Genomic DNA, 17331 nt, shown 5'->3' with positions numbered 1-17331 from the left:
AATAAATATATCCAGAAATACTTTGAGTGAAAGTTTACAAATTAAATTTACTTTTTCATTCAGTCATTTTATTTTATAGCATTAATTATAATTGATTAATGTAAGCTGGTCAATAACTAGGGATGATAGAAGGAGAACTGATGCCTTTGAGCTGTGGTGCTGGAGAAGAGTATTGAGTAGGCCATGGACTGCTAGTAAAACAAACATATTTGTACTAGGGAGGTTGAGATCATGCTGCTCCTTGGATGCAAGGATTCTGAAGCTTCATCTGACATACTTTGGACATGTCACAAGGAGGGACCAGTCCATGGAGAAAAACGTCATGCTTGGGAGGGTGGAGGGACAGCACAAGAGAGAAAGACCCTCAGTGATATGTATCAGTTCAGTCACTGGGGTAATTGGGGTAGATGTGTCAGAGATAATAAGATTGGCACAGTATAGAACAGGGTTTAGGACTCTAATCCATAGTATGTCGCAAAGAGTTGCAGGCAACTTGATCGCACATAACAATAACGAAAATAATGAATTATTTGCAATGTTTATTCAGCCATTTTTGTTATATTGCCTTTCTCTTCACTCAATTTACCCATTACATTTTACTTCCCTGCCCATCCCTGGTAACCATCAGGCCATTCTCCTGAGATATATCCAATTGACTTGAACCCCCACCTTTGGTTTAGCAGTTGAGCATGTAAACCATTTGCACCACCTAGAGTCAAAACTAGCATGAGATAACAATCCTCAGGCCAGGTCTCAGGATCATGGAAGATCAAAACTGTAAGGAGTGTGAGGAGCATATGTTCCTTTTTTTATTCATTTTAATGAAAGTTTACAGAGACTTAGGGTTTCCATTCAATCATTGTTGCACTTTTATTCTTGCACACTCCCTCCCTCCCAATTCACTCTACTCCTTGAAAAGTAAAAGAAAAAAACTCTTTCATTGTTATGCAATCCCTCCTCCCAAGTCCACTCCACTGTGCAGCCTTCATTCTTGACTCCTGACATGTGTTCCATCTTTTTTTAATGAAAATGAAGAAACGGAAGTCTATTACTTGTACACACAAAATTCCTAATATCATTTGCAGCTTTTTTGTAATACCCTACTATTTCATCTCACAAACTTTCTACACATTCTTACCCAAGCAAGTAGTGACATTTCTAGTCTTAATCTGTTGCTCTCCTTTGGCCATTTGACTTCTACCATACATTCAGTCCCATTGCTGCTAAAGTCACTGTAGTATCTCCAGCACACAGTTCCCTTTCTTTCCACTGGGTCACTAGAACTGTGTCTATCAAACACTCTATTCACAAGTTCCAATGCTGTACACCTAGCACTAGTGTATTCTAGTGTCTGACCTTCCTCTGCTGTTACTCATCTTCCCCTCACTCACATGGCCTATAGGGAACTCTGTTGGCATAGTCCTTGGGGAGTTTCTCCGGAGTTTGGGCCTACCAGTGGCTCTACAAGAGAAAGATATCTATTGTTCTATGTGACTTCCAGCCTCAGAAACTTGGGACAGTCAGCTATGAGTTAGTTCTAATTTGATAACTGTGATAAACAGACAAATGCTGCCTATCTCCCCTTTCCAAGAAGGGCAATAGCCCCTCAACTAATTTTTTTTCTAGCACTGTGTCCAGGCTTGGTCCAGTTCGGCATTTTATGACACTGAGATCACTGCCAGCATCATTGAGAGAAGGGAAAACCCAGTCTCTGGTTAGCTCTATAGCAGATAAGCTGCCATTTGGGAATATGATATTCCCCTGTGCACACCAGACCACTGCATAACCCAGATATGTCACTGCAGATCCTTACTGAATGAATGATTCTAGTGTCATCAAACCTTTGTTTCTTACTGTGAATTTACCAAGAATTTTATGAGGAATAATACAGTGTTTAACTGTGATGGCTTGGAAAAATCAAACACAGGAAAATATGGTGTCAAAATTCAAAATGCTCAAAGATCTGTATTAGGTCTATAATTAAATGAACAAAGTATTTGATCCTTTTTCAGAATAAGATATGAATTTTTACTATGTGTCAGTCTCCTCACTGGATTCGTTAAAACGTCATAAGCACCCTTTATAGTAAAGACTATTTCATCTTACTGTCTGGGAATCTAACATTTACACCACATAGGGAAATGAAAAGGCACATGACTGTAGATTTAAAACAACAATTTTGTGTCCAGTACTGTAAAAGAACAGCACATAAACCAGATCATCAATAGTATATATGTGTTTACTCCTTCATGTTGTAGATGACATCTTAGTGCAAATCATAGCAATGATTCATTTGTACAGATTTTAATTTATTTCAGTGTGGAAACAGCATAATTTTTCTGATCATAAAATGAAATTATCATTGAAAAAAAAGTAGCACAATTTCGTAAACATAATACAAATTCATTCTCCTGCACCCAGGAACAAGTGTGATAAGGGATTCTTTTAAAAAATTTCAGTTACTCTCCACTGTTGCAGCTCTGAAGCCCTATCTCAGAAATGTGAACTGTAAGGCAAGCTTTTCTTCTAACTAGTTGGTTGCTGTCATGAAAAGGTTTGGGTTCACCAACAAAAGATCACACGCATGCTCTAACAGTGTGTGAGAAACGCTGCATTCACATAAAGAAGAGACAGAGTGACATCAGTTTCATTAACGGCACCAGAATCCCATAACCACCAGCTTCACCCTACATGTGACCAGCACAGGGCCGATGAATATTCACCATTCTTATGCTGTAGCAAAGAAGACCTGATTGCTTCTCCACTGGAAATAATCACAGAACTGGAGTTGGCCTGATGCCATGTGATGCTCACACATGGGCTGGAGACAAATTTACTATGTACTCAGGACCGGAAGAAGGATTTTCTGAAGGACCTAAGAGGGAGAGAAATAGAAAGAATACTGCTTAATTCTAGTCACCTTATTAAAGAATGTTCTGGGTCCAAGGTGGGAGACTCGGGGGCCACAACAGAGAATCCTTTCCTATCTTTTATATGAACCTCATTGGTCTTTGAGAGAAAAGAGGGATCAAAGTAAAAATATTTGCTAAGTTTCACAATTCATTGAAATCTTCCATGTAAACTGCTATGTACAATTAATTGACAATTTCTGTCTTTTTACCTAGAAGGCGCAATGTTCAGAATATCGCTGAGTTTATCAGGAAATCAAAATAAAGAGAAAAAATACGCTTCTACGCTTCTTCTAAACTTAGTGAATCCAGTTCTCCATGTACACAATAGTTGTTGTTGCTATGTGCCATTGAGTTGCCTGTGACTCTATGAACAACAGCTCTGAAGCCTGCCCTGTCCTGAGCCAGTCTCACTGACTCACATACCTACCCCCATTACCCCATTATCCCAGTTACCCTATCAGTCCATCTCATCCAGAGTCTTCCTCTCCTGCACTGTCCTTACATCCTTCCAAGCATGATGTCCTTCTCAAAGGACTTATTGGTCCCTCCAGGTCACGTGCCCAAAGTGTGTGAGACAGAGCTTCAAAATCCTTTTCTCCCACCACAACAAGATAAAGGTAAACAACTCAATTACAAAATGGGAACAGGATATGAACAGACACTTCACCTAAGAAGATGTTCAGATGATGAACAAACACATGGAGAAATGTTCAAAATCCCTCGATCTAAGAGAGATGCAACTCAAAACAACTATGAGATATCATCTCACTCCACTAATAACAGCAAAATTTAACAGAACAGCAAGCAACAAATGCTGGAGAGGTTGTGGAGAGACTGGAACCCTTATTCACTGTTGGTGACAGTGTAAAATGGCACAATCACTGTGGAAGGCAGTAAGACACTTTCTCAAAGAGTTGCAAATAGAGATACCATTTGACCCAGCGTTTCCACTACTGGGAATATACCCCAAAGAGACCATAACTGACATCCAAGCAGATATATTTGACTTTGTTCAAAATAGCAAGGAGTTGGAAATAACGCAAGTGCCCATCAACAAATGAATGGACAGAGAAGCTGTGGTATATTCACACAATGGAATACTATGCTGCATTGAAAAACAAGGAACTCATGCAATATTATTCAAAACTGGTGACCCTGGAGGACACTATGCTGAGTGAAGTATTTCAGTCACAAAAGGATAAATACTTCATGGTGCCACTGTTGTAAAACAGGACTGACTTTGAGGTTGGGGGGAGACTGAGAAAGATGGTTTCAATAATGTATACTGCATTGAAACAGATTAGGGAGAAAACTGTTTAAAAGGGATATGTGATTAGGTATTTTTGTCATGATAGGATTCCAGAGCGAAGGCTGCATAGTGGAGTGGACCTGAGGGGAGGGATTGTAAAACAATGAAAGAATTTTTCTTTTACCTTTCCAAAAGGATAGTGTGCTAGGGGGGAGGGTTGGGAGGGGAGAAAAGTGCAACAATGAATGAATGGAAATCCAAAGTCTCTGTACATTTTCATAGAAATTAATAATAAATAATAAATGTAAAAAAAATAGTATTAATTAAAAAAAATCCTTTTCTACAAGGAGAAACTTTGTTTGATCTTCTCCAAGACAGACTTGTTCTTTTGGCAGTCTGGTATGTTCAGTACCACAACTCAAAGGCATCAATTCTTCTTCTGTCATCCTTAGTCATTGTCCAGCTCTAGGACACAAGTATTTACAAAGACCATGGCCTGGACCAGGTGCACCTTAGTGTCTAGACTGATGGTGTTGTTCCTCAGTACCCTGAGAAGGTCCCTGACAACAGATTTTCCCAGTGAAATTAATCTTTTGATTTCCTGACTGCTGGTACCAAGAGTATTAATTGTGGAACCAAGCAAACTGAAACTGTTAACAACCTCAATCTCTTCACCATCTATCATTGTGCTGCCAATTGGCCCAGTGGTGAGAATCTTTGTCTCTTTGATGTTGAGCTTCAATCCATATTGAAGACTATAGTCCTTGATTTCTGCAGTAAGTGCTTCAGGTCCTTTTCCATTTCAGAAAGCAAGGTTGTGCCATCTGCATACTGCAGGCTGTTGACTAGTCTTTCTTCAACACTCCTGATGCCACAATTACAGAATTATATCACTAATATCACAGGCAAGAAAACTCCTACTAAAGATTACCCAAAAATGATTGGAACAGTACATTGACAGAGAACTACCAGAAATAAAAGCTGGATTTAGAAGAGGCCATGGCACTAGAAACATTATTGCCAATGTCAGATGGATCTTGATCGAAAGCAAAGAGTACCAGAGAAATGTCTACGTGTGTTTCATTGACTATGCAAAAACTTTTGACTGTGTGGATCACAACAAATTGTGGCTAACCTTGAGAAGAATGAGAATCCCAGAACACTTGATTGTGCTCATACAAAACCTTTACTTGGACCAAAAGCAGTCCTCAGAACAGAGCAAGGAAACAGGCATGGTCAATGGATGTCAGAAAAGACTCTAAATATTATTGCACTAGAATGCCAAGAAGTCAAAGTAAAGGGAAGAAAACAAGATATTAAGGAGTTGAACAGAACATTTCAAAAGGCAGCTCAGGAACACCAAGAGAAGTGTTATAATGAAATGTGCAAAGATTTGGAGTTAGAAAATCAAAAAGATCAAACTTGCCTGGCACTTCTTAAGCTAAAAGAAATAAAGAACAAATTCAAGACTCGACTTTCAATACTTGAGGATGCTATGGACAGAATATTGAATGATCCAGGAAGCATTACAAGAAGATGGAAGGAGTCTACAGAGACTATTCTCAAATTCCTCCGATATACTTGAGCTGTTTTGTTGTTAAGTTGTAAGAGAAATATTCCTATATTTATTCCTATATTGCTTTGGTAATCTAATGGTAACTTAATGTGCTACAATCCCAAAGGCATGTGGTTTGAATCCCCCAGCTGCTTCATGAGAGAAGGATGAGTAATCTCCTCCCATGTTATTTATTTCCTGTAAACACCCGCTGGGTTGGTTCCGATTCGACATCACTCAACAACAACATTCCTATATTGTTTTCTTTTACATTGAGGAAGAGTTTTCATTTGAACAAATTTAAATCCACCAGCCTCTGGAGGGAAAAAAGTGGAGAGTCTCCTCCCATGCAAGGTACAGCCTCCAAAATCCTGTTAAGAGGGTCAGCTCTCAGTTGGTTCAGACTTGAGTGCATTGATACACTATTTTTTTCCTTCTTTTTGTTTTAGTCTCTCTCTGTTCCAGTGCAGAATTGATGTCAGAATCGATGCCTTTGAATTGTAGTGTTGCTGAAGAGTGCTAAGTAGCCCATGGACTGCCAAAAGAACAAGTAGCTATGTCTTGGAGAAAGTGCAGCCAGAGTGCTCCTTGAAAGCAAAGATGATGATCTCACATACTTCGGTCATGTTGCTAGGAGTAGTTATTCCTTGGAGAGGGATGTCATGGTTGGCAAAGGAGAGGAAGATCCTCAACCAACTAGATTGACACAGTGACTGCAGCAATGGGCTGGAGGCTGTCGGAGACTGTGAGGATGGTACAGCCTAGGACAGGGTTCAGATCTATTGTTCATAGGGTCGCTATGAATCATACTTGACTTGACAATACCTAACAAGAAGAACATCATGTTCTAGTGTGGTTTTAAGCATCTCTTCTGACATCCGTTTTGGTATTTTCTTTCTCCTTCTTTGTAATGACCTGCTGCTTTCTTAAAGGAATGATATCCTTGATGTCATCCCACAACTCTTCTGATCTTTGACACTGAAGGAAGAATTGAAGCCTTTGAGTTGTGGTGTTGGAGGAGGCCACCAGATAGCCCATGAATTACCAAAAGAACAAACGAATCTTAGAGAAAGTGTAGCCCAAATTCTTGTTAGAGACAAGGATGGTAAAATTATGTCTCATATACTTTGGAAGTGTATCAAGAGGGGCCAGTCCTTGGAAAAAGACATTCTACTGGGGAAGATAGATCAGAAAAAAAGAGGAAGAATCCAAATAGGATGGATTTGTACAATGACTATAACAATGGGCACAAGCATATTAGAGATGGTGAGGGTGGCAAAAGATAGGACAATTTTCAGATCTGTTCTTCATAGGGTCCCTGTGAGTCATAATCAGTCCTATGACATCTAACAACAACAAGTGAAATGCACTGTCATTGATAGTTAGCTGGGACTGACTCCTAACTTACTCTCCAGCTCCTTTTCCAAGGCTGTAATTCTATAGGAGGAGATTGCCCATCTTTCTCTGTCAGAAGCATTGGTGGATTTGAACTGTGAGAAAAGCACGACCTTCAGGTTAACAGCACAGCTCTCATGCACTATGCTACCAGAGCTCCCTGTACATATGCATGTTTATAGAGTTGCTCTGCAAAAGAAAGATGTGGCAGTCTGCTAATGTAAGTATTACAGTCTTAGAAACTGTATGAAACAGTTCTATTTTGTTCTGTAGGGCTGCTATGAGTCAGAATTGATGTGATCGCAATGGACTAAATTGCTGTTGTTAGGTTCTGTTGAGCCCGGTGAGATGAAGTTTCACCATACTTGCTCTAAACAGCACTTGGGTTGCACTTCCTTCAAGATAGATGCATTTATTCTTTTCACAGTCAATGCTCTTTGTCCATATCACAATGGAGTTAGAGTCTGCAAAAAATCATCCATTGGTGCTGCCCTTTGACTAGTTGGCTTAATCATTTTATGCCCCACTGGACATGTATTGTCCTCCAACATTTTCAGCTTCTAGGATTCTTGAGAAGCTTTTTGATAAGCTATTACATGCTACCCCCTGGCAGGCATCTGAATAGCTACGTGGATCTGAAGGAATGGATCTCAATCCACTAATCCTACATCCAAGAGTTCACTCAGAGTATATGTGCCCCACTAACTGAATAAAAAAGTTTCCCTTCTATTATTGAAAGCACATGGTGGTGGTTGTTTTGTGCCTTCAAGTCACTTGCTACTCACAGAGACGCTATGTGCAACAGCTCTGAATCCTGCTCTATCCTGAGCCAAAGCACATGGTATGAACAGAAAATTCAAAGAAGAAAATAATTTGGTTGTGGAAAAGCTAAGTAACCAGAGATGTCTGGACAACAGATTTACGTATCTGCTACACCGAGCATGTGTAATGACTAAAACTTTTTTAAAACTTTGCCTACCTGACCTTCTAAATTAGCTAGTGGTCTCTCTTTTTTTCTAATTCCTATTGGAGAGGGACATCATGTTTGGGAGAGTGGAGGGACGGTGCAGGAGAGGAAAACCCTCAATGAGATGGATCGATTCTCTGAGTGGAGTGGTAGGAATGAGTCTGTCTGAGACGGCGAGGTTGGCACAGGATAGAATGGCGTGTAGGACTCTTGTACATAGGGTTGCTATGAGTCACAAGCAACTCAGTGGCACATAACAACAACAACAAAAACAAAAACAACAACTTGTTTTTCATTACACCTACTGTAAAACATCAAACTCTCACTTCCATTCTTTTTCTCATGCTCTTTCTGCTTGGTGTCTCCACTCTTCTTGGTGTTGGGTTTTTGGTGTTTGGTTTATTTTTTCACACCATTTTCCTCTTTCTCGAATTTATTGGGGCGGGGGGAGAAATCCTATTCTGTGTCCAGTTCACTACTGGAAACAAAAAGAAATCCTTTCGGGATTAGAAGATTTGTGGCAGGCTCTGTCTAAATACAGAGTAGAGGATGGTGTAGGAGAGACTTTGCATAAAAGTAGAAGAGACAAGCAGACACATCAGCAATGGAGGGCTGTTCCATGGGCGTCTAACTTCTGCTTTTAAAATAATCCAACTACATATTTTGCTTTAGTCAGAACTGAAACTAAGAGTGGCTAGCAGGGTGTGTGTCGCAGCAGGGACCTGGCTAGTGATGAAAGCCCAGGTGAGAAATGCTCCAAACGATGAACTTTGCTTATGTCACTGGCAGTGCAGATCCAGACCTGGCTGGAGAGACAACTTTTCATTCCAGAGAAATTCTGCTGAAAGAAAGGCATCCAAAGAAAGAAGGGAAAGTTTTGATGGGTTTCTTCCCTTGTTCCATGGATTCACTTAAAAGAAACTCTGCTTCATTGGAAGCACTTGTGTGTGTAGTTGCTAACAGTGCTACAGGAAAGTGCAACCAACACATTTTGACCTAGCCTAAAATTGAAAGGGAGCCAGATTAGGTTGCAACAGTCTTTGAGTGACAGAACCAGCTTCCAACCATTTACTTGATGGCAAGCATTCACTAGGATGATTCTGATGGTAAGGGAATACGCATGCAGTAGCAGTATAATTACTGCGAATACCACTTGGTGCCAAATTTTTTTGTTTGCTTCTTTTTAAGCAAACACTGTGTGGTACCAGGCACTAAAAAAAAATAATAAATCATATATTAACCCATGCAATACCTGAAGTAACCCAACAAACTATGTGCTATTATTATATTCATGTTAAGCATGAAGAAGTTGGGGCCCAGAGAAGTAAAATCATTTGCCCAAAGATAAATAACCCAGATAAGATATAACTCTGCCCTTTGAGTCAGATTTCAATTCTAGGAATTCTGGTTCTAAAATATGTGCTCTTGGTCCCTGTGCTCTTCTGAGCTGGATACAAGCCAAACTGGGTGATTCTCAGAGTGGAAATGAGGATGTATCACCAAAAAAGAAATGCAATTCAGGAAAGCTGTCACCAGAGTAGCAAATTACTAGATGGTAAGATAAGGTTCCAAGTGGCCTCGCTGGCTTGTGCATTACATGTAGGGCTGTTCCACTAGAGAAAAAAGAACAATCTCCCTGTAAAGATCTGTACCCTAAAAAGCTCAGTGGGGTTTGGCTTAGTGGTAACTGAGCCAAAGATAGGGGGAAGACCATAAGGGACCCAATCTAGAGTTCATTGTCTCCTGGAGGTCTGGCTATTAGCTCTTTTCAATTCTGTCCACAGGCAGAAGGCTCCCTGAGCCCCAAATACACTCATTCAAGCTCAATGCCTTGTAGTCGGTTCCAATTCATAGCCACATTCTGTCAGATTTCTGAGGCTGTAAATCACAACAGAAGAAGACACCTACCTTTCTTCCAAGGACCCACTCATGGATTTAAAAACATGAGATTCAAAGCCTTTAGGTTAACAGCTCAACTGGCTTCAGACACCAGAACTGACTTGTGCAACCAGAACTCCCTCCAAATACACGGGACACTATGTACCTGTACACTATCACAGGACCCCAAAATTAAAATAGCATTTTATGCTGAAGAAATCAATCGATATTCACTTATGGGCATTTTAAAAAAATTAATCATTCTCCTCTTGTGAGATTAACTGCCTCTGAAAACCAGCCAGAGGGTCAGCTATGGTTCGATCCCAACTCTACAATACATAACAATAACTTACTCTGAAACTGTGGAATTTATCTGAGCAAAATCTCTATTAAATCGGCTGACACTTTCCTTTGCTTCGCCTCTTAAAGTTTCAGACATTCATTTTGCAAAATGGTGCTGTAATGGCCTCTGTGCCTCTCCTGTCAGTCAATGCAAGGCTGTTTAGGGTGACCAGAGTAATTTCTTTGTGTGCATGGGTGCTTTCCAACTCAACGTTTCTCTTCCTCATGACTTGCTTTCATTCTCTGCAGAACACCTACCTTCCCAGGTTATTTTCTTCCCTTTTCCTTTCGTAGTCTCAGTACAAATCAAGAACTCTCTTTTGTTTATTTCTTTTTTTTATTAAATTTTATTAGTTTTAATGAACATTTACAGAGATTTTGGGTTTTCATTCATTCATTGTTGCACTGTTTTCTCCACAATCCTCCCCAGTTCATTCTTCTTCCCCCCCCATGTCTGTTTTAATTGTCCAATTGCCACAGTGCTTGTCAAAGCCAGTTCTGATTAATCTCCTTTGTCAGTGTGTCAGTGTGTCCCTTGCCATTCCCTAGCACTCCTCCCTGAGAGAGACTTCACCCTGATTCATAAGGAAAAGGGGATGGCGTATTCTCTTAGCTACTTCCTGCTGAAAAGGGACGCTGTGGGTTTCAGAGTGAATGTCTTCTCTCACTACTCTAATGGGCTCCCTTGGCAGTAGGAAACACATAGACTATTATGGAGATTGATTTTGGAATTTAGATGCACTGTTATCAATTGTGCTTAGCCGTACATGTTCATATCCTTGAAGATGTATCATGGGAGTGTTGCCGCCTAGAAGATACAAATTTAACTAACAAGTTAGAAGTGCATGAGTCAAAAATTGAAAAGCAATAATATTCTGAGTAGAGGTTCTAATAGTGGCACAAATCAGGTTACAGAGGTAAGGTGGTTCCATTGCCATCCTTACTCTAACTTAATTCTTTTTTTTTTTAATTTAAATTTGTTATTAATTTCAGTGAAAATTTACAGAGGCTTTGGATTTCCATTCATTCATTGTTGTAGATTTGTCTCCTCCCGAGGCTCCCCCCCACCAAACATTACCCTCTAGGAGAAGTAGAAGAAAAGATTCTTTCATTATTTTACAAACCCTCCCCCAGGTCCACTCCACCATGTAGCCATCGCTCTAGACTCCTGTCATGACAGAAGTACCTAATCACATATCTCTTTTAAACAGTTTTCTCCCTTCTCTGTTTCTGAGCAGCATACATTATTGAACCCATCTTACTCAGTCTCTCCCCAACCCCAAGGACAGTCCCATTCTACAACAGTGGCACCATGCAATATTTGTCCCTTTGTGACTGGGACATTTCACTCAGCATAATGTTCTCCAGAGTCAACCATTTTGAGTAATATTGCACGAGTTTCTTGTTTTTTAATGCAGCATAGTATTCCATTGTGCGAATATACCACAGCTTCTCTAGCCATTCGTTTGTTGATGGGCACTTAGATTGTTTCCAACTCCTTGCTATTGTGAACAAAGCTGCAATAAACATGGGTGTGCATATATCTGCTTGGGCGTCAGGTATGGTCTCTTCTGGGTATAGTCCCAGTTCCAAACTTTCCCTTATGTTATTGGTGACCCTGGGTCTCTGTGCAGGTAGTTAGCCTTCAGTGGAGGTTATTGTCTGCTTTGAGCTACATTTCCAAGCAATCCAACTCTGAGAAGACCCCACTTTGTTTTTACTTCATATTGGTTTGCATACAAAATTCATACACTTTGTGTATCATTCAGGTACATTGCAAGTCACACATTCCTACATTCCCATTTTATTTCAAACGATCACTCATGTACATTGTGATTTATAAAATTAATCACCATTGATCTACACCTAATATTACCCCATCTTTTCAGGTGCCCATTGGATCTCTCCCAATGCTGAAGTGCTTTCACACACACGTACACACATAAACACGCACGCGCGCACACACACACACACACACACACACACACACACACACACACACCCTCTCACCATACACTGTTATCCGTGGGATTTCCTTCCCTCCCCACCTTTTGCTCCCCTCCCTTCCCCTCTTGAACTTTTAACCACATCTTATTAGTTATCCTTCTATTTTTTTCAAGAATGATCCTAAGAACTCTCTTTTAGCCTTCTGTTCTTTGTCCCATTTGCATAAGAAATACTCTCCATTGGACAATCTTCATTCTCTCTATAAATCAGCCAAATTTTTTTGCCTCTCTGGTTCCCTGCTGTATCCCCAGAGCCTAGAGCAGTTCCTTTCACTAAGCAGCCCTCTACTCATCTCATCAGTTGCTGAAAAGATGAAGGGACATTAAAGTCAAGACTTCTGGGTGAAATAGAAAACTGTTATGATACAGAGATCATAAACAAGAAGAAAACAATGATTTAAAAAGTTGTTACATGTACACCAATGTCTATAACACCATTATTCACCATCATAAGAACATGAAAACAGCCCAGATGGACAACCACAAATGAATGGACTGAGAAGTTGTGGTACAGTCATACAATGGAATATTACACAGCACGCAGGAGCAATCATTTTGTAAATTACTACCTAACTTGGGAGGGACTGGAGAGCATTATGCTAAGTGAACTAAGTCAGTCCCACAAGGACAAGTACTGTATAAAACCATTATTGTGGAATGAGTATGAGGATCCAAGGGAGGGGGAGGATGGAAATAGAGAGGTGATGATGGAGGAGGGTAGGATGTTAATCACAGGGTCGCACAATTTGGTAGCTGGGTGGGGTGAAGGAAATGAGAAGGATCTTTTTTAAAAAACAGTGTATTCAAACTTTGTAAATAAATCAGAGTTGTTGTTGTTGTTGTTGTTGTTGTTGTTGTTATGTGCCGTTGAGTCACTTGTGACTCATAGCGACCCTATGTACAACAGCCCTAAACTCTGCTCTGTCCTGTGCCAATCTCACTGTCTCTGACACACCCACCCCGATTACCCCAGTCACTGAATCAATCCACCTCATAGAGGGTCTTCCTCTCCTGCACTGCCTTTCCACCCTCCCAAAGATGATCTCCCACTCCAAGGACTGGTCCCTCCTTACAACATGTCCAAAGTATGTCAGAAGAAGCCTCAGAATCCTTGCCTCCAAGGAGCAGCCCGGTTTAACCAGGATGAACCTGTTTGTTTACTTAGCAGTCCGTAGTACATTCAACACTCTTCTCCAGCACCACAGCTCAAAGGCATCAATTCTCCTCTTTCCTTCCTAATCATTGTCTGACTCTCTGATGCATAACAAGTGATAGCAAAGACCATGGCCTGTATCAGACACACCTTAGTCTCCTGAGTGACATCATTGCTCTTCAGTACTTTGGAGAGGTCCCTAACAGCAGACTTTCCCATCGCAATACATCTTTTAATCTCCTGGCTGTTAGTGCCAAGAGTGTTGAGTGTGGAGCCAAGCAAACTAAAGCTGTGAACAATCTCAATCTCTTCACCATCCAGCCTGATGTTGCCAATTGGTCCAGTGGTGTAACATAAAAAAATTTAAAACTTTTTAAAAGATTATTACAATATTCTTTTGAAGTCAGCATTTAGCATCTTTTTCCTGACTCTGAAATGACAGAGCTTAATTGAAGAAAATGTCGAAAATATAGCAAGTTGTTGTTTTAGGATTTAAAGAGAGACGTTTTAAGAGGTAAAACCAAACTGGAGTCATTTGTTCTTCCATCACCCCTGCCGCAACCTTCATGAGAGGATTCCACCTCCTCATTGTTCTTTCATTTAAATTTGTTTTCTCCTGGCAATCAACACATAAGGGTTGTTTTTCAAAGCTTCTTTCTTATTCAATTGTGTTGCTTTTCTGACTATTTAAGAGTGACCAGTAAAAATGTTTTGTGACATACAGAATTTTAGTTATGTTCGGAGCATACCTGGTGTTGAGGAACTAGCCTGGAAGGCTAAGTGCCCCTCTTAACCCTGTTTCCATGGGGAAATGCATTTCAAACAGCCAGCTGACACACAGCTGTGCACGCTGCTTCCACACCAGTGACATCCTGGAACATCTAGAGCCCGTGACTTTCATTTACCACGCAACATGCAGCAACAAAGCAGTTAAATGAGCTTTTTACTCCCATGTAACCATCTTTTACCTAAACACAGATGTTTCAAGGTTTCTGTGAGCTGATGGAAGAATAGAAATGCTTAAAAAAATAAAAATAAATACCAACCCCACAATAAATCACCAAGCTGGAATAACTATTAAAATCTCTAAGAGCTTGGTGTATTAGTTCATCCAAAGAAAATTTTATGGGCAATATGAAGAAACAAATTTTTTGTGTAAAGTTTTTCAGGTTCAAGGCATAAATCCAAGAAAGAATATAAGAGCTCACAGGTGCCAAGTAGCAACAAAAATTGATCTAAGGGAAATTTAACTATAACATGGAGGGAAAAGAGTGTAGACAAATTGAAAATACCTCATAGCAAATGACTATCCTTGGGTAGCCTAAAGGGTAAGGAGCTTTGCTATCAATCCAAAAGTGGACAGTTTGAACCGACCAGCTGCTCCGTGGGGGGAAATAGGCAAACTCCTCCTCCTCCTCAGAGGAGTCAACAGCCCCTGAAAACCTTCTGGAGGATCAGCTATGAGTCAGTTCCCAGTCAATGGCACTGAGAGAGAAATTAAGTACAATGAGTTGAAAACAGGAAGTTAATTTGATGAAGATCAATGTGGGCCATTCAAGGCGAAAATATGTAGCTGGTTAGCTATCCTAATGAAAATCTTTTTAAAATGCCATCAGAATTAGCTTCACTAGTTGTACCAATTAAGTTTTGCATATTTATTTTTTGCAAGGTAAAAAGAACAGATCAAAAATAACATCTTTGATGATAATAAAATATAACTAAAATTGACCTAAAAAGAAAGTAGTACTAGAGCGATTGATCTATTTATTTTTTCTGATTTTACAGAAACTTGAAATTAAAGTCATGCACCATCACCCTGTCCAGAAGCCACACTCAATTATGACAATAAAGAAAAAAATCAGGAGAAGTTAAAAAATTAGAGTAAAATATGAGGAATCACAAGTATTTTCCACTAAAACAAGCAATTAAAAAGTAGCATGGTGGCACCCTGTCTAAGTTTGCAAAACTCAGATACAAGCAGGCATTCCCTCTGAGTTCTGGCTTTCAAAGGTTTTACTACATAATGTTTACTAATCTGTAATCTTGTCTTTTGTTTTGTACCATGGGGTTGGAATCGAACCGTAGCTGACCCTCCTGCAAGTTTTAAGAGGCAGTAAATTACACTGGAGGAGACTCCCCCATTTTTCTCCCAAGGAGTAGCTAGTGGATTCAAACCACATGCCTTTGCATCTGCAGCACAATTCCTTGAAGAAGTTCAATATCAGCTGTGAAAACCAAGCCAGGTACTGACTGTGGAATAGACCATCCATAACTCATGTGCAAATTCAAATTGAAGCTAAAGAAAATGAGAATAAACCCACTAGAACCAAAATGTGACCTTGAGTCTATCCGACTTGAATTTAAAAACTACCTCAGGAACAAGTTTGAGGCCTTGAATAAATGAGGAAAATAAAACAAATGGGAGGAAAAGGCCTTGAATAAACAAAGACCAGATAAGATATGGGAGATATTAAAATTATCACCCGTGGAAAAAGCATAAGGTAATTATAAAGACAGAGGAAGAGTGCTCGCTTCGGCAGCACATATACTAAAATTGGAACGATACAGAGAAGATCAGCAAGAAGTGTTCAAAAAAAAAAAAGACAGAGGAAGAAGAAGAGACCAAAATGGATGTCAGAAGAGGCTCTGAATATTGCTCTAGAATGCCAAGAAGTCTTAACAAAGGGGGTGGGGGGGAAATCAGTAAGTTAAAAAGAGTTGAACAGAAGATTTCAAAGGACAGCTTGTGAAGAAAAAGCAAAATATTGTAATGAAATGTGCCAAGTGCTAGAGTCAGAAAATCAAAAGGGAAGAACTCACTTGACATTCTTTCGGCTGAGGGAACTGAGAAACAATTTCAAGCCTTGGGCTGCAATACTTAGAGATGCTATGGGTAGAATACTGGTAGGAAAGCATCAAAAGAAGATAGACGAAAAACCATACCAAAGAGAATTGACTGACACAGAATCATTTCAGGAAGTAGCATATGATCAAGAACCAATGGTAACAAAGGAAAGCAGCAAGCTGCTCTGAAGGAATTGGCAAAAAATAAGGCCCCGGGAATTGTTGGAATATCCACTGACGTATTTCAACAAACAGATGCTCACCAGGTTGTGCCAAAAATCTGGAGAACAAAAAAAAAATCTGGAGAACAACTACCTGGCCAACTGACTGGAAAAGATCCATATTTATTCCTATTCCCAAAAAGGATGATCCAATAGACTGTGGAAATTGTGAAACAATATCACTAATATCACATGCAAGCAAGATCGTGCTAAAGATCATACAAAAGTGACTGGACTGGTATATGGACAGAGAACTAACTGCCAAAAATATAAGTTGGGTTTAGAAGAAGTCACAACACCAGGGATATAGTTACTGATGTCAGAAGGATACAGAATGATGTCAGAATACAAACAGTATCAGAAGGATGTTAATCTGTGTTTTGTCATCTATGCCAAGGCATTTGACTCTGTGGATCACAACAAATTGTGGCTAATCTTGAAAAGAGTTCCTGTGAAACCTATGCCAGATGAGGAAGTTGTCTGGACTGTATCCTTTCTCCATACCTTTCAACCTAAATGCTGAACAGATAATTCAGGAGACTGGGCTTTAAGAAGAAGAACGTGGTATGAGGATTAGCGAAAGAGTTATTAACAATCTGTGTTATGTAGATGACATGACCTTACTCTGAGGAATTGAAGCATTTGCTGCACTCCATATTGCAACTTTCAATATGAATTGTATCTCAGTGTAAAGAGAACAAAGATTCTTACCACTGGGCCAATGGACAGTATCATGATGTTGTTGTTATTGTTATGTGCCATCAAGTCACTTGCGACTCATAGTGACCCTATGTACAAGAGCACTAAAC

Source organism: Elephantulus edwardii, unplaced genomic scaffold (genome assembly GCF_000299155.1).
Source record: "Elephantulus edwardii isolate Elephantulus edwardi_28Jun2011 unplaced genomic scaffold, EleEdw1.0 scaffold00082, whole genome shotgun sequence".
Lineage (NCBI taxonomy): Eukaryota > Metazoa > Chordata > Mammalia > Macroscelidea > Macroscelididae > Elephantulus > Elephantulus edwardii.
Note: the sequence above shows the minus strand (reverse complement) of the source record.